At 34.5% G+C, this 18,923-nt stretch overlaps 1 protein-coding gene across 9 annotated transcripts in view; it reads left to right on the plus strand.

Moving 5' to 3' along the window:
* Positions 1–16,610, plus strand: part of bru3 (bruno 3) — a 620,380-nt gene extending 603,770 nt beyond the window's left edge. For all 9 annotated transcript variants that reach the window (XM_043432966.1, XM_043432964.1, XM_043432969.1 and 6 more), the window contains one exon: positions 265–16,610. The gene's annotated coding sequence lies outside the window, so the exon portion shown is untranslated. The remainder of the gene's footprint in view (positions 1–264) is intronic.
* Positions 16,611–18,923: the final 2,313 nt, after the last annotated feature.

Raw genomic sequence — 18,923 nt, forward strand, 5'->3', positions numbered from 1 at the left:
CATCGATTTATTGTAGTCGAAACCAATTTTTATGCTTGGAAACCCATTGGCTTCGTACAAAGCGACAAAGGAATCAATTCGAGATGGTTTAGAAAATACGATGATTCGACATTTTTTTGAAGAATAAATTTGAAAAGAGAATTTTCGATTCACTATTTGTCTTATGAAAAAAAAAAAAAAAAAATGATATTTTTGCAACTCTAAAACCAAATTCATTTGGTCGAATGGTCGAAATAGCTCATTTATGATTATTTCATTGTTTAGACGATGTCACACGACAACGCAGGCCCATTGGACGCTCGAAGATCAGGATTAACGAGCTCGAATCACCGCTACAACGCTCTCCACCATAACAACCTAGTCTACTAGTTAGTTAATTCTTTAGAGATTAATTAGAGTGTCAGTTGAAGTGGACAAGGGAGAGAAAAGGAGAAGAGTGAAAATTAAATGAGAGAAAATGATGAAAAGAAAAGCGAAAAAAAAAAAACAGAAGAAACGAACGAACGAACGAAGGGAAAAGACGCGCAGTGGAAGAAAAAAAGGAGATGGACTTCGCCGTTGGTAGGAAAGCAGCTAAAAACATTTGTCTTTTGGGGTTCGCCCTCGAGGACTTGTTTTACCTTCAGGATATCCATACAAACGAGTGAAGGGACAAGAATTATAGAACAACCCAGAAACAACCCAAATCATGACGAAATCACAAAACTGGAGGAGCAACTGACACAAGGATTAACAGCATCAATGAAGATTGCAAATGACGAAAACTGTATTTTTTTTCTTAAGTCATAAACGATCAATCCGGCGCAAAAGATCCTTCCTGCGAAATGCATACACTTTTGAATAAACGAAGGCACACTCTCATACACATATATACGGACACACAAACACATATAAATAAATAAATAAATAAATAAATAAATAAATGAATAAATATACATATATATGTATATTTATACCCATGTGAATATATACATATACATATATATGTATGTATATATTATAAATAAATATATATATCGAGGTAGTAGGTTTTATATACCGCGATAGAGAAAAATTTGTAGTTTGTAGGCCACGGCGTTGCGTCCTTTTTGGCTCGTGTATCTCTCCCTTGGAACGAGCGGCGAGGAAAACAGAATTTAAGAAAAAATTGAGAGAAAAAAGAAAAGAAAAAACAAACAAAAAACGAATAACTAATCGAAGAGGAGTTAAGTAAAATGGCAATGTTTTCACGAGGTTCGTTGAGCTTTGGGAAGGAAGAAATAATCTTGGAGACTCGTCGACGTTGAACCGATATTCGATTGTTAATTTTATTATGTTTTCATCTCGTTTCGCGGTTAATCCCATTTTTCAAATTCTCTGTCTTATTTTTCCCCCCCGCTCACAACGAATTTCGTGATTTTCAGGTTATAAGTATAATTATATAATTATATCATCTAGTCAACCGGGGCTGTGTGGAACAAATCGCAAGATGACCATCAAGAAAAACAAGAAAAAAAGAGAACAAAAAATTAATTAACGCATTGACACTCATGAAAGAATTTGGACCGGTGATCGATAGATAAGTTGAAAAAGAGCTGAAAATAATGAAAGGAACAAAACTGGAGTGAAAAGTCTTAACGACGAGCCGATCAGGCTGGAAATAAAGAAACGAGAAAACAAACTTTTCGAGAAATCGTTCTAAGAGAGTTAAAAAAAAAAAAAAAAGCGAAAAAACATTCTCCTACTACTATTTTCCGCATCTCCGAGTTTTTTCCTCGAGCATGGATGTGATTCGAAATTTCTTAATTCAATATCCTTTGGCGATTGGGCGTGTTTAAAAAATGAAAAAGACATGGGTGAATATTGTTACAGATAAAATCACGAGAATGCTAACAAACATTTTTTGTTTCTTTTCTTTCTTGTTCCACTAAGTTTTTCGTTTTCTTTTTGTTTTCCTTATCGAGAATCCAGATCTCGGAATGTTCCTTCGACAATCTTCGCGTTGTGCGACACTTTACCCGAGATTATCGAACTCTTGTAACAGGTTGCGCGCAACAGAATAATAAACGAATAGAAATTTGGGAGTTTTGATTGTTGATCGAAAGAAAAAATAAAAAGAAATTAAATGAAAAAAATAAAATAAACAAATCGAAACGATAACAAAGTATATTAAAATTGTTTCAAATGAATGAGCGGAAAAAAAAAGGAAAAGAAAACGAAGACAAGGGTGCGATGGTGAGAAGCGTTGAGGCTGAGAGGACACGACAAATATATTATTAAATTATTAAAGTACGGTAGCGAGTGAGATGAGCGAAAATGATGATGAAAGCTCGGATCTAGCGAAATAATCAACAAAAGTACCAACTACCAATATTATTATTGAGAATAAAACAAAGCATATATGTATATATATGCACATCTATATATATATATATATATATAAATATATATATATATACATAAATATAAATTAATATATTGATTGAAGGCAACTAGCAGCTTAGTGGATTATTATTATATTTATTATTATATTTACTGCTATTATTATTATTATTATTATCATTATTATTATTATTATTATTATTATTATTATTATCAATATTATCAAGTTGAACGGGGTGGAAGGGTAAGGCGAAAATAAATGATGGCGAAGTTTGCGAAGACAGTGGAAAAAATAACGATGGTCCTCTCGTTTTTATGCGGCTGCGATGACAAATGTATACATACGTATGTGTATATATTTATATATATAAATATACATAAATATATGTGCTCATATAAATATGTATACGTATATATATATTTATGGATATGTACCTGTGTGCGTGTGTGTGTGTGTGCGCGTGCGTGCGTGCGTGCGTGTGTGTGTGAGTGGGTGTGTGTGGGCGCACGAGCGTGTGTGTATATAAAAATAAATCGACCAGATCGCGAAAAATCAGTTGAGCATCTCTATTTGTGCGAGTTCGAAATGCGATTCGCTAATCGTTTATCATATTGAAACTGTAATAAAACGAATTAAAGAAAGAAGAACGAGATTAAAAAAAAAAAAAAAAAACAAAACAAAAACGAAAAAAAAACAACAAAAAAAAAAACAAGCATAAGAAAGGGCGACTCACCGTTTGAAATGGTCGAAGAAAAGAAAACGAATTCCTCGCTAAATGTACACATTAAGGGCTGCTGTTTCCCTCCAGTAAATCAACCGAGGGAGTTGTTCCGTATGCTTCAACACTTGACACAATTGAGAAAAAAAAAAATGAAAAACGATATGTTTATTTACATACACATGTATACACATATGTATGTACATGTGTGATAAATAGTCACGTAATTATGAATTGAGGGGAAAAGAAAAACACTAAAGACCAGCGACGAATGAGAGATAGGAAGGACGGAATCGACTCTTTCGCCGGGGTCGAAAAATCATAGGTTACAGTGAATTTTGGGAGTGCTGAAGAGAAAATTACTACTTGTTAAGAGTAACGATAAATTAATCGATAACGATACACGATAAAGTACCGGTGAAAAAATAAACCTTTGAAGATGGAAGAAAAAGAGCGCACACACACACGCGGACACACACACACACACACACACACACACACACAGACACGGACACACATACACATACACGCATACGCGCGCGCGTACACAGAACTCATGCGATTGTAGAAAATGATTTATACGTATTGAAAGCTCGTACGTGAGGTAACGTGACGAGCTGTCAAGACTTACACTTATTTGAAATAAAAACAAAGAATATAAAATAAATGAGGAGTGGAGCGGAGAGAGAGAGTGAGAGAGCGAGAGAGAGACAGATACGATTGATAAAAAAAGAAAAAGGAAAATTTTGGAAGCTCCGAAAAGTAATTCGGGACGAGGCTTATCGACTATAGAACTATAATATTAATGGAAAGGAGAGGGGGCGGGATTGAACGAGGACACATCGAGGCACGAGAAACAAGAAAAGTTCGAAGCCCATGAATAGAATTGAAAGATAAAAAGCAAAGGAAGAAAAACACTGAACAAACAGCGAGAATGGGGAGGGGCCAGGGTACGAGAACAACCAGAGAGAGAGAGAGAGAGAGAGAGAGAGACACACACACAGGTAAACGATTCTCCGCAAGCACCAATCGATAATATCACTACGATATAAGCTTTTTAAAGTACGATATACAGATAAAAGTTGATAACAAAAAAGAAAACTCGATAATGATAATACTAAAGTTTTAAGATGCGTAAAAGGATTAAAAAGAAAAAATACACACACACACACACACACACACACATACACGTACACACACAGAGTATAAAAATAGCTCATAATGAATAAAGAACGAAGAAAAATCGAGATGAAAGAACGATAGCGCGGGAGGGGCAGGGGAGGGTAAACAACCAAACGCAACCTATACTAAATAAACATAAAGAGTGGCAGATTAATCGAAGCGATGCAACCGCGAAGGAAGCAGGGATAAGAAAAAGGAAAAAAGGAAAATCGAGTCAAGAAACAGGGAGAGAGAAAAACCAAGAAAACAAAATAAACTATTTTATCCAAGAAGTTTTTGCTACAACCGAGTAGTGTGCATCTTGCTAATGAAGTAATCAATTTTAAGGGGAATGAAATATATAAAAATAAATAACAGATACAACAAAAATAAAAGTAATACACAAAAAAAATTCCTAGCTCTTAAGACGGAGAAAATAATAATGAAATAATGGATAATAGTGATCGATGAAAATCAGCTTTGAATTTATTTTTACATGACATTGATGATGATAATGATGACGATGATGATGATTACGATGATGAATAATAATAATGGCGTTGCTATTTCCCCGTTCGTACAATTAAGTGTGTCCCGGATCGCGGATATGTTCGAGTTATCTTGCGAAATAATCAACAATGTTTTATGAAATGCAGAGAAAAATAAGGAAGGAAATGATTGAACTACAAGCTCTGAATTCCAACAATATACACGCGCTGCTCGAGGCTTCGGGAAAGTGACAAATTCGTAAATCGCTTCAACAGTTTACCGATCATCATGAAACTTACCACTTTCGAATGTTTCGGAGCACCGTCTAGTATATAAACGATGCTCCAAGTCACTAACTCGATAATGGCACAATTTTTCCAGTCCATTCCCTCAGTCAAGATAAAAATATCAACAGCGTAATGACAATTATCGCAAACTGATACTTGATATTTTGAATTTTCCGATAAATTTTTTCCAGCTTTTATCACGAGAAAAAAATTCTGCTGATCGGGATGGGAAAAATTGTGGAGAAAAATGACACACGTGTCGTGATCGCGAGCAATGAACTGTTGAAACGAGCGAAAACTTTGCAACTGTTGCCGTTTTTTTCGAGTAACAAACGCGTTCGAGATAGGCTGAAGCAACGATCGATGCCGATCCCCGTATACCTATCAAAAGTTTACCGTATGGAGGCAAAAGAACGAGAAAAAGTTATGACAAAAAAGCCAAAAAAAAAAGAAGCACAGTGTTGATGTAGTTAATTGAAAAAACGAGAGAGGAATAATGGATGCGAGAGAAATCGAGAGGGGCAAAATTCGACGGGAAACAAGAAGAGAAAGAGCACATGAAAAAATAACAAAAATTTCCACACTGCACCGCGTTACGAGTCCATTGGCAAAAGCAAGCAAGCAAGCAAAAAAAACGTGAAACCGGCAAACAAAACGAGACTACAAAAAAATGAAAGAATGAACTATAACACAAAAGTACGAAATGAAAATAAAACATTTTAATCGGTATCAAGTCACACCGACGAGCGAACGCGACGAGAGAGAGAGAGAGAGAGAGAGAGAAAGAGAGAGAGAGAGAGAGAGAAAGAGACGAACAGAGAGAAAGAGGAATTAAAAAATGACGCGCGTTTGATTTCGCGTCGTCGTCGTCGTTGTCGGTGATTCTAGGAAACAGGGTATGTTTTTTGCAATTATTTGCGTATAACTTGTAAAGAATAATAAATGAAATCGTACTAAGGACCCCTCCTGACCTTCTCGCTCCCTCATCCAGCCCCAGCAACCGATTTACCAAGAAAAATGAAAGAGGAATTGTGAAAAACTGACCCGCCATCCCAACTCTAATGATATTTCTCATGAGACCATACACAAAAATAATGGCGCGCAAATTAATAATTCAAACAACAGCTTTTTCAAAGGAAAAGAAACAATTAAGCGGATTGGATAACATGCGTGCGGATGCGAATACAAGTAAAAAATCTCATTATCAAAGCGTTATTATTAATATATTTGCCATCGAGTCATGGTTCATTGTAAACGGAAAAAAAAAAAAAAAAAAAAAAAACAATTGTAACATGAATTTCATCGCGCATTGAACGGACGATTCTCTCATTCTTTTCTCCATCTCTTGAGCTCGTAAAACGATCAAAAAGTGTCAATGGAAGCAAGAGTTTCTCGGTTCAGTGAATCTTACAATAAAAAGCTAAACAGGTTACGAATTAGCCTTTCTATTTCCAAGCCTTCAAATTTTCATGAATAATTCATCTTTTTCAACAATTTGTCTTGTTTCTTTTTGTTTTTCGAAACGGGGGGAATCGATTAATTCTCGAGAAACGTGTGTTTGTCTTACCGCTCATAACTCATGGGGCAGAAGACGAAACAACACGAGATTAACGAAATATATTTGACAGATGTTGTCATAAGCGCAGCGTTAAGCCCTTTCATCTTTCCTTTTTATCTTTTCCCTCCCTCCCCCTCGAAAATTCGTGAATATCCGCAAACTAAACCTATCAAAAAAAAGTGCATGGCAGTGAGATGAAAAGTAGTAGATTGAGAATGAAGCAACGACAATTGACGAAAAATCACGCGAATACTCAGGCAGTCGTAAGGTCCATTATCGATAACCAATAATGGGTTGCGCTCGTGCTAAAATAGTACACTGATTTTTTAGGCTGATAAATTAGTATGTAAAAAAAAAAAAAGAAAAATACGGAGGGGGAGCCGAATAAAATTCAAATGAAAAATCCACCGCAGCCCGCTGTAAACCGTGCCGATGTATCCCTCAATGGCATAGTATCGTGAGCAGAGATAAGTATACATATCGAATGGAAAACCCTTCAAAATTCTTCTTTGATAACCCACCTCTAAATATAATAAAAAGAGGTAACCGTCGTTGGAGCATCGTTTTCTAAAAGAATTTTCTAAAAATCGTCATTAATTACAATGCATGGTAACGGCTACGAATGATTTTGATGAAATGAGAAAAAAAATGAAGCTTCTATTGAAGATATTAAATTCATATGATTCAATAAAGTGTCATCGTGCAATTATTTTGAATAGTTTTTCAATTCGGAAAATGCCCGTCTCTGCTGACATTGAAACTCTTGAAACATCATCTAGTAAAAAGAGTGAGCCAAAAGGCGATCGTTTCGATCTCGTTTGTACGAACACTATGATTTTTGTTTTGCTGTACGCGTAAGTGTTTCTCTCTGGTGCGCATGAGTTTGAGTGTTTGTTACAAGTCCCGGAGATGAATAAGCGAGAAAAAAAAAACACAGCTGAGCGCGAATGAATGAGAGACAGAGAGAAAGAGAGATAAAAGGAACAACTTCTACGAATCTGCGAATAATTCCAAAAGTTTCGTTATCAGACAGGGTGCTATGTAAACTATATCGATAAATTTAGTAGCTTCGATCGTCTTCTACGAAATATCTCGAAATACAGGAACTTTTTTGTTTCTTTATTCAATGAACAAAAAACCGAAGAAGCGTCGTATCATAATATTCTAGTTATATTTCCATTCTCGCCGCATCAGCGACCCGGCCAATTATTCGATCAAATCCGGGACCAATCATCCGACATTTTTTCTCGCCGAGTAGAAGCGTGTGTGTGCGCGTATGTGTACGGCCCTGCGTAGGTGTGCGTGTGTCCGTCTCTTGGTACGGAATTTTCTGGAAGCGCTTATGAAAAAGAAAAACAAAAAACATTTCGAAATGCGGAAGATAAAAATGAGCAAATTTTTTAATGATACATAAATAAGGAGAAAAAGATTCTGCTACTATTCATTAGAGCGAAATTATTCGAAATTTCGTTAAACTGTATACCGCTCGCGTGTTCCAAAATGAATGTTATTAGTCAAAACTAAACAAATGGGACTGAGAGGTAAACTTCATTTTCTTTTCCATTTCTCCATATCTTTCTTAAATTCATTTTTATATTGAGAACAAGACGTTCCTGGGGAATCGACACGTTGAATAATTCGTGTCAAGGAATTGCATTTTATCGATTGAGGGTTGAATGATGATAGAGCAGAGAAAGAGAGAGAGAGAAAGACAGAGAGAAAAAGCATGCGAGGGGAAAAAAAGGTAACAAAGAAAAAGGTGTAAAAGTGAAGATAATTTTGATTGGGTGGTATAGAGACAAATTGCATAGCATAGTTTTATATAGCAAGCCATTTGTGCATATAAACAAATGATACACACACATACACACACATACACATATTCATATATGAAAGAATAAAAATATATATATATGACAATTATTATGATAACTATTATCGTTTAAGATAACGGATACACTTACCTACATGGATAATGTAACTGAAAAAAATCATGCATATATATACCTTACGAGAAAAATTAAAAAATTGATAATACTGGGTAGGGCAATTTAGCTGAACAAGGAAAAATTACGAGAAAAAGCATATTTTAAATAATTAATCGCCAAAGAAGTTTTTAAATTAATTCCTAGCTACTAAGACAAGTATATGAGAAAAAAGCGATTATTCACGTATAATGATTGAAAGTGAAATCTAAAATTAATTTAAAATCAAGAACGATTTCTAGGCTAGTCGAGGATCAGCATATGGTGGTTTTGATTCGAAAACATCAATGAATCGAGTTCGGACGTCGATAGAAACTGATAGTATAGATACAAGAGTATGAAAAAACCGAATAGCGAACGAACGAATGGTCAAGTTAACGAAAAAAAAAATATTATTCTAGTCAGTGATTTGTCACTATCTTCTCTTCTTCTCGCATTCCGAATATGTTTCATAATTTGGTTCGTATCTCGAATGATAATTTCACTTATCTCCGAGATCGTCAGTGACGTTACGATTCTTAGAATTATTATTTTTCTTCGGTGTTTAAGTTTCTTTCTTTCTTCAACGAAATCGTGAACTTAAAACGGCTCGCGTAATTGCCTCGCATACCGAGGAGTATCTGGTCGAAAAAGTGTCTTTTCGCGAGCTTTTTGCAATTAGTAAACGGAAAATCTTAAGATAGAGAATAAATAAAATTAATATGGCTGACAAATCAGCCGAGCATGAAATATCTCTCTTGTAAATAAGACAAATTGAAGATCATGCGAATTAGTAACGCATTTTTAACTATTATTTTTTAATAAATTCGAAAAAATAATACATCTATTCAGTGAAATATCATAATTGAAGTAGTACCAGACTGCATATTCACACACATGTTTTGATTCATAAATGATCACGTAATAATACTGTACTTCATTCGTGTGTTCATGTCGTATAACTTTCTCTCTCTTCCTCTCTTCTCACTCGTTTTATCTTGCTCTATCCGTTTATCTTTCTCTCTCTCTCTCTTTTGCGCTCCCTCTGTCCTCCTGTCTTTCTCTCTCACTCTTTCCCTTGCTCTCTTCTTCCCCTCTCTGTCGATCCGTATTCCTCGCACTCTGCCGTCTGCTTGAACGCAGCGAAGGTGCAACAGTTGGCTAACAAGTGGCTCTTTCGCGAGCAAACGTTTAAGGATTATATTCAATTCACGATTCACGTAAAATACACGTATGCATTTATGTATGGACACGGAGGATGAGCTCCAAAATCTTTAGTAAAATTTTAATCTCTTTCATTTGTTACGCGAATATAAATTCCTGTAGTATACTAATGAACTACTTTCGATTTACATTCTTTGGACGATTCGTACGAACGGTGTATGGAGCCAACAAAAATTAAATGTATCTGTGGAAGTGAAATTTTTAGCCGGTGTGAGGAAATATTAAGAGGCCAAGTTTTGCAAGAATTTTTATCAACCACCGATGCCAAATCCAAAGATAAATCTTCGCTTTTTTCCTGTTCTTGTTTTTTCATATTTTCCGTTTCGTTTTCAACTTCTGTTTTAGTCACTTTCCAATTTATTCCTCAACACTTAATTCGTTAAAAAAAGCATAACATTCATTTGGATTTCTGTAGTTATTAAAATTGGGATATAATGGATTTGATCTATGGATACACATTCGTTACAACCTTCCGTTTATTATAGGGCAGCATCGTTTCTCAGTTCATTCGATAATTACGCTGGAAATGCGGTAACGATCAGAACGTAGAGAGAAGAGAGAGAGAGAGAGAGAGAGAGAGAGAGAGAGAGAGAGAGAGAGAAAGAGAAAGAGAGAAAGAGAGAGAGAGAGAAAAAGAACGCAAAAGAGGAAGCTAGGTCGATGAAACTATAAGCAAGATAAATAAAAGGACGAAGGATCCTAACGAAAATGAATTTCAATTACCACGCCATAGTGAAACCAGTTGAAGCCACGTGGAGAAAGAGCGTATTCAAGTGATTGAGCGGACAGTAAATGAAAAGCCATCCAATCCAAAATTCGCTAGAGACAGATGCCAGGAGATCGCAGCTTATAGAAGCAAGCACAAAATGAATATGTGATGGGAGAATTCACATATAAGCGAGAAAATGTGATTTCAGCAATGATGGGTGAAGGAAAAACAGAGAGGTCTTAGCATATCAGTGTGTTGGGCTTCGGAAGACACACACGGATTCATATATATGTTGAAATTTATAATTACGCATTAAGGAGGAGAGAGGAGGAAGGACTAAAACAGTGAAGAAAATCGCGTTGGAATTACCCCTTTCCAGTACATTAAAGTCCGATAGACCCTCACCGAAATTTCCCAATTGTTAGTGGGAGGCTTGTTTTCAGCTTTTAGTTTGAGTTAGCAACTTCGAAAGAAAGTTCGAGATATCCCCCCTCTTTCAGTTTTCGTTAGCATGCGAAACATGCAGTGTCAGAATAAGAGTTAAAAGGTAAATCGACACCTCGACGCATCTACAGCTCGAGATAAGTTTCAAGCGGAATTCATTAAATTTGAGTTTTTTATTCATAGTATGGAGTACTTTTCTTATTTACTTAGTTTATAATACTGGAAAACTTCTTTCGACTGAAACCAACAGTTTTTTTTTTCATATTCGATAAGATTTTCGTGTTTCAATTGACAAATCAAGAAGTCGATGAATTTTTTCAAGCTCCACTAGAGCTCGCAGAATCATCCATTTCTAAAAGAGTGCTAATGATCGGGATCATCAAATCACCAAAACATCGTTGTTGCCAATCATTTCAACGTAAAGAATTCGTGATGGTATTGAATCAGACAAATTTGAGCTCCAATTCAATAAGAATGGGGTCCGTCAATTAAGACCAGAGTTATTTAACGAAAACGACGGATCAAATAAATCAGTTCTCAGTGTCTTTCGAGGGAGGGGTCAGAAAACACGTGTACTTGTGGTTTCGAAACGGAGTTTGCTCGGGCAATCGTAAGTTTATTAGATACAAGAATGTAAAAAATGAAGTTATTCGTCGGTTCAACTTGTTTAAAAAAAAAAAAAAAATCGACGTTTCGTTACAGTACAGTACTTTCCGTGAATGCTTCTCCTTCCTTCATTCATTTCTGTTAGCTTTGCTTGTAGCAGATTGGAAATAATAGGAGAGAAAAATTGGACAGGAAAATTTGGTCTCGACCAAATCGAATGGTAAAAAAACATCACGAGATTTTAAAACAACATGAAGCTAACTTATACCAATCACTAATCTTGATCCACGATTAGGATCATTGAGCAAAAAATTTCTTGTTCCCAATGCGGCTATAACGACGATTGCCATTGCGTTTCCATTATTATTATTATTATTATTATTATTATTACAATCATTATTCATTTTTATTAACATCGCATAAATCGCATATTCCCTCGTATTAATCGAGGGAGAGCGCTCGTTATACAGAATATAACGATTGCATTAAAAACTTACATTAGAAGGCTAGTTTATGGAAAAAAAAATAAAAAATAAAAAACAAATAAACAATTAAATAACAATTGACAAGCATACCGAATAAGCCATGCGATATGCTCTATGGATTTTGCTCTAGGAAAATTGAAAACATTCGAAAAAGAACACACTGCGTGAAATATCAGGTGGCTGATATGCGGGGGGCGGGGATGAGGGATCAGGATAACCCTATTGTGTACAATAAGATGAAAAATAAAACATGTACTGCTATATTATGAGATTAGCCAGATTTAAGACAGGTAGCGGGGAAACACGTTGATCGGTACGAGGACGCGGTGTAAGGTCGAAATAATGATATTGATAATACGTATAATAATAATAATAATAATAATAATAATAATAATAATAATAATAATAATAATAATAATAATACCAATAATAATGGTAACAGTTAATGAAAATAATAAAATTAATGATTACTTTGACACTAATATTAACTCTAGGATTAACAATAATAAAAATAATAACTTAAATGATAAAATTAACAATAATATTAATACTAATAATAATGATAATAATAATATATAAAAGCGAGATAGATAGAAAGAGAGAAAGAGAGAGCGAGAGCGAGACGAAAGATTTGCAGAAACAAACAAATAAAAGAACAGTTGCGTTAATCGTTTTTTTCCCAAGGACGAGTCCCTTATTAACGGATCGATAGTGCGTTTTATGGGGCTCTTGGCGAACACTTTACACTTGTTTTATCTGGACATAAATGGAATAAAAGGATTAAAAAAAAAAAAAAAAAAAAAAAAAAAATAACAAACGGAAAAAAACACTTAATCACTATAGACAGAAACTACAAAAAATCAAGATGTTAAGAGAATAAAAAGTTACTGGTGGCTGCCCTCGAAGGCGGTAACGTCAATCACAAACGAGCACAGAGTCTCTCGTAACGAACGTCAAACATTGAAAGTAAAACGTTAAAAGGGATGAACGTACGGACGGAGCGCGCGAAATAACGAAAAGCTTAGCCGCACGCACGCGAACACACACGAACATATACATACACATGCACACACATTCGTTCGAATCTCCTGAACCTACAAAGAATAAATTTTTAATAGCATTTGAACGAGGGTTAACATCAGTCGGTTTTTCTTGGATACACCCATCATCAAAAGTGACGTTGGATAAGAAAGGAAGCACCTTTGTATCAGAGCTGAAAACGAAAGTATTCTTAGAAGCCTCTTATAGTTTACATTTTTCCGTGAAGCTATGGGGGAAAATGGGAAAAATGTCAGAAGATTGTTTTTCGACTCCGATAGAAAAAAACCGCATATGAATTTCCCACACTTGTTCCTACGAAGAACAAAATTTTCTACATGGAAAATTGAGTCGATTTCTATGAAAATGCAATTCATTTATCCGAGGAAAGTGAGCAATTAGCGCAAAGGAACTGTTCAACTGGCATAGCTGCTCGAAGTCGAAGTATACACGCGTATTTTTTGAACGTTGAAATGCGTGAAATTCACGCGCGTTCTTGAAAATAAAACTTCATTCATCGTGACGAATTGAGCGTGTACAAACGGATCTCAATATGTAAAGAAATGAAGAAATAATGCCGTCAATTGCTGCTATCGTTTAGGGTTACTACAATTAAGAGTTCTCTGTTGCAATAATTATTGCTGGAGTTTTTTTTTTTATTCATCTCCAAATATCACAGCTTCTCTTCTTATAATTTTGGAGGAAGATGTATTGGAGGAAAGGCAATAAAATTTGATTGATAACAGACAAATAGAATCGAAAAAAATAAGCGTGGGTTATTTATTTATTTATTTATTTATTTTTTTAATTCAAAATAACTCGTTATCAAAATGAAAGAAAGTCGTTATCAAAATGAAAGAAAAAAATTAACATCTTCTCCGATATGTCTCCTAAAAATGTAGCATTGAATGATTTAATCACAAGACTAGCTGTGATGTTTCGAGAACAATATTTTGTTCTTCAAGACAAAGTTAAGGAAAAAGGCTTGTAGGCATTGGGAGTAGATATTAAGTTATAACGCAAAAAAAATACCTCCCAAAGCTTGCATATATAGATTTTTTTGAAACTTTTACGTAGTAAATGACGAAAAGTGTGTAGTTTTGATAGGAATGTGCGGAAATAGGAGTCATTAAACACAGGAATATTCATTAGGCAAATTGTGAATTTATTGTTTGGAAAATTTATTTGCAAAAATCAACCCTGAATGATGGTAACCCTGGATAATAAAATCTTTATTATGAAAGTAAAAAAAGTTGAAACGTTTGTTTTATTATTATATATTATGATGAATTATTATACCTGATTTAGAATAAAGCATTTGACAGTTTCCATTTATTCTATTAGTTTTCATTCCTCGATGAACAAAATGCTCATCCGGTTCGAAAGAATACTTCCGAGATAAAAATTTGGTGGGTTCTTCTGATCAAACGAAAAGTTTTCCACTAAAATTCCCTACGACTCTCATCGTACAATGGATAATCATATCTCATTGGCACTCAAGTGAAAAATCATTTTTACTTCAACTTTTGAAAGCTTTTACAGAACCTGAAACAGTTGTTCAGAGCTCGTTGCTTATGAGCAATATTTCTGCAGGGAATTTCATTCCCTACAGACAATTTTGTACGACTTTTTTTGGCGTTGTATCAAATTTTCAAAGATCGTATTGGACTCTGTTATGTTTCGTGGCAAGTCATCAAATGCAAAGGGCAAAGAGCACATGAGAGTTATTTTGTGTTTGGTTGTCTTACCAAGAGGATACTACTTTTCCACTGGTTCAACGTTTTCGATGAAGCCTTCGAAAAATCGCTTTTTTCGCCAATCTTAATATCCTTATGCATTTATATTTGAATATAAATAAAAACTTGAAAAGGTACATGTGCGTACGTGCGATTGCTATTAAACTGCTGCAAACGCTTTTCCAAACCGATTTTTCTTGACACACTCGCGCGTTTGTGAACCGTACACATTTTCCTGAAAGATAAATAAATTTTTTGCCCAATCGATAAAATCTGGGCGAAGAGACCGAAAAAGATACTGAGCAAACTATACATATACACGAAATATAAAGCACCTGTGAAAGCGTTAAAAAATTGAACGGGACAATGAGCAAATAGCGGATATCAATGTGGAAGCGCGAAAAAAAAAGAAAGAATTGGCAACTGAACAATAATAGGAAATATTTTAAAAGGATCGCGGTGTTTGTACGTTCGTTCAATGCACACACGCTCCCGATTTCGGCAGAGGATCACTTCTCTTCACCATTTCTCATGCATTCTTCTTTTTTCTTCAAATTTTTTCTATCTCTTCAGTTTCGAACTCATGCGAATGCTGAGATGAAATTAATTTGAAAAAAAAAAAAAAAAAAAAAAACATTTTTTATTTTCAAAAACTAACTAACGAACTAACAAAGTTCTGTGTACGACGTACCTTGTCCCATTTGTAACTCGCATACCACAGACTACATAAACTAGCTATTACGAACATGGCCACTAGGAGCGAATATACCATTTGGATAGTTTATCATTAATGGAATAATAAGTCAAAGTTATAGAGATATAGGGAGAGAGTGAAAGTGAGAGAGAGAGAAAGAGCAAGAGAGAGTGAGAGAGAGAGAGAGAGAGCGAAAGAGAGATGAAGATGGAAGAAGGCAGTGAAAAATAAAGCGAAGAACCGGTAATCATTATATAGGTATATTAACGACATTATTTCGATTATTAAACATAAATTTAATATAAAAATAAATGATAAAAAAGAAACAATACAGAGAAAACGATACCTAAACCCTAGATGGTCGATGGTGTTGTAGAGGAGGAAAATATTGAGGTGTGTTGTGCGGGGCGTTGACGAGAAACATCGCTCACTTCCTCCCCCTCCCCCTCCTCATCCCATAGTACTTAGGCACGACGAAGAAAGTTGGGGTGAAAAAACCGAGTAATAACGTGTCCTCGTGTCGAAGAATCGCCGTAGCTATTCAGGCACGACGATTAAATGCTGATTGGGGGTTGAAATAGAAAAACGAAGTGAAAGAATTAACGATTAAGTGTGCCCCTCGGCCCTCCCCGCTACTGGGGTTATAAAGTTGAACACAGAGAAATGGGTGAGGGAGAGATGGTGAATAAAAATGAAATAAAACCGCCAATTACTTTAACTTCGACAGTACTATTATTTGTATGCCGAACGATTCTGCCGTTTTCAGCGCGACATATTTTGGCGATTCTTTGGTGGTCAGATCATGGTGATCGCGTTCAAAGAGAAATAAATACATTAAAAATAAATAAGACAAAAAAATTTAAAAAAAAAAAACAAAACAAAAACAAAAAAAAACAAAAAAGTACGAGACGAGGAGAAAGATGATGATAAAAAAATAAAAGAATAAAAGAGAAAAAACCCAGAAGTTTCTATACTTTTTACGGAGATTGTTATAGTCTAAGCGCACACTGATCAAGGCATTCGTCGCTCGGCAAAGCATAACATAATTATTAATATAAAATTTATAACAGAAATAAAATAAATGAAGTTAATAAATATGTACACTGTATAATAAACATTATTTCCTATTAATAAACCAATGTGTCTCGTTTATTCTATTCCTATTCGTCATTCAAATTTCAATATCATTCAGCAAACTCGAGAAATTGAGCGTTCTCAAGAAAAAAACTTAGCATCTCTCGGGTTAGCGATAAATACATGATCAGTGAAGTTCCTGCACTCGAGAGCTTTTCATTTCCTTGTTCAATACATGTGAACACGTCTCGTATTTTTTGCATCGATTTATTTAGCAATTTTGTGACTATTAAACTCATCGTCTTACGTTTTGAAAATGGTAAATTATGCTGGAAAAAACACCCAGTACTTTACTCGGTTTTTGACTTCGTAATATTCTCGTATAAGCCGGAAACTCAATACTGAAAAAAGTGTCAAGTGTAATTTTTCATATTCTAAGGAACACTGAGACCACAGTTTCGATCGATTGTGTACGCCCATTTTGTGAAATTGAATAACCTAGTTGAAGCAGTTTTAACATAATGAGAGATGCCTCCTCATGAGTAGCTTCTCCTATAATACTTCGGATTGCACTGAATACATTCACATTGAAAAAAGTGGAAGAAAGCAAATGAGAGGTAAAGCTGATGAAGAGAATATCCTGAAATCTCGATAAATTAGACGTGTTTTTTTCCATTTTCATTCTATTTTTGTTTTTTATATTCATTAGTATATATATATATATTATATCATTTGTATATATATTAGGGTGTGCGGAAAAAATCGATATTTTTTTTTCCTCTGTATCCAGCCGAGAAAGGCAAATTAAGGTGAAAAAAAAGATCCCCAAAAGAAGAGCTCCCCGAAAAATTATTTCGAGCGGCGCCTCGCGTTTGAAGATTTTCCATAAGAATAACCCAAGAAACTATTGAGACCTCTGATCATCTTATCATAACTCTCTAGGAAAAAATCACACAAAAACCACAAGTATATGTTTTTATATAAAATCGATTCCCCTACAAAAAAGTCATTAAGAACAATTAGCTCGGAGCAACCGTTTTGGTGCTATCGCCGTTTGAAATTGAATCGATAAAAAAAAATTTCATAAGACTGTGAAAATCAAATTTTTCGTTTCATGAACAAACTTCTTGGTAGTTTTTCATAAAGAATGACTTCTATTAGAAAGTTGTTATAACTATTGTGATATCAAATTTTTTATAAAATCACTTATTTTTTTTAGTTTTTATAGAATTATTGTAATAATGTTTCGTGCTTGGTTTTCACAGGATAACAATGTTTTTCACTAACTGTAAATGAAACATTTTAGCAGATAGAAAACATGCTCCACCTCGGGGGTTTATTTCATTTATTAAGAATAAGTTGAGCCGATAAAAAGCAATATCTGCTATTATTCTATAAAAAAAAATATTGAAATCGGAAGGGGACAGTTTCCAAAATAAAATTTGACTTTTTCTGAGTGTTTACCCCTTTAATTTTTTTGAACCGAGGAAATCCCAAAAACATGTAAATTTTTTTTTTTTCGCTCTGCAAAATGGTGTTTGTTTTATTAAAATCAGAACGTAAGTTTATGAATTGGTTTTATTTTGATCGGTTAAGTGTTTCTATATGAAACACTCTATCAGACCCAAAACATGTCCAACTTTGATTTCACCCGCTAAAAATAACTTTAAGTCGATTAATAAACACGTGTTTCTTATTTTCGACATGTACAGAAATTATCAAAATCAAAGGGAAAAATAATTAATGTTTTCTTGTCAGTGAAAAACATTGTTATCTTATGAAAACGAAGCAATAAACAATAAAATTAAGTGATTATAAACAAATTTTTAATTAAAATAATTATGACAGTTTTTTATTAAAGGAAGTAATTCTCTACAAAAAAACTACCAAGAAGTTTGTTCGTGAAACGAAAATTTTGATTTTCACAGTATTATGAAATTTTTTTTTATCGATTCAATTTCAAACGGCGATATAGCACCAAAGCGGTTGCTCCGAGCTAATTGTCCCTAAGGACTTTTTTTTGAAGAGGAATCGATTTTCTATAAAAACATATAATTGTGGTATTTGTGTGATTTTATCCTTGAGAGTTATGATACGATGATCAGAGGTCTCAATAGTTTCCTGGGTTATTCTTATGAAAAATCTTCAAACGCGAGGCACTGTTCGAAATAATTTTTCGGTGAGCTCTCCTATTGGGGATCTTTTTTTCACCTTAATTAGCCTTTCTCCGCTGGATGCAAAGGAAAAAAAAATATCGATTTTTTTCCGCACACCCTAATAAAAAAACTTATTAAAAAAAAATTTTTTTTCTATTTGTTTTTAATTTTTCTACGCAGGAGGATGGCAAAAATCGATTGACAGAACCTTTTTTTAA

The sequence above is a fragment of the Venturia canescens genome, chromosome 1, assembly GCF_019457755.1.
Source record: "Venturia canescens isolate UGA chromosome 1, ASM1945775v1, whole genome shotgun sequence".
In the NCBI taxonomy this organism is placed as follows: Eukaryota; Metazoa; Arthropoda; class Insecta; order Hymenoptera; family Ichneumonidae; genus Venturia; species Venturia canescens.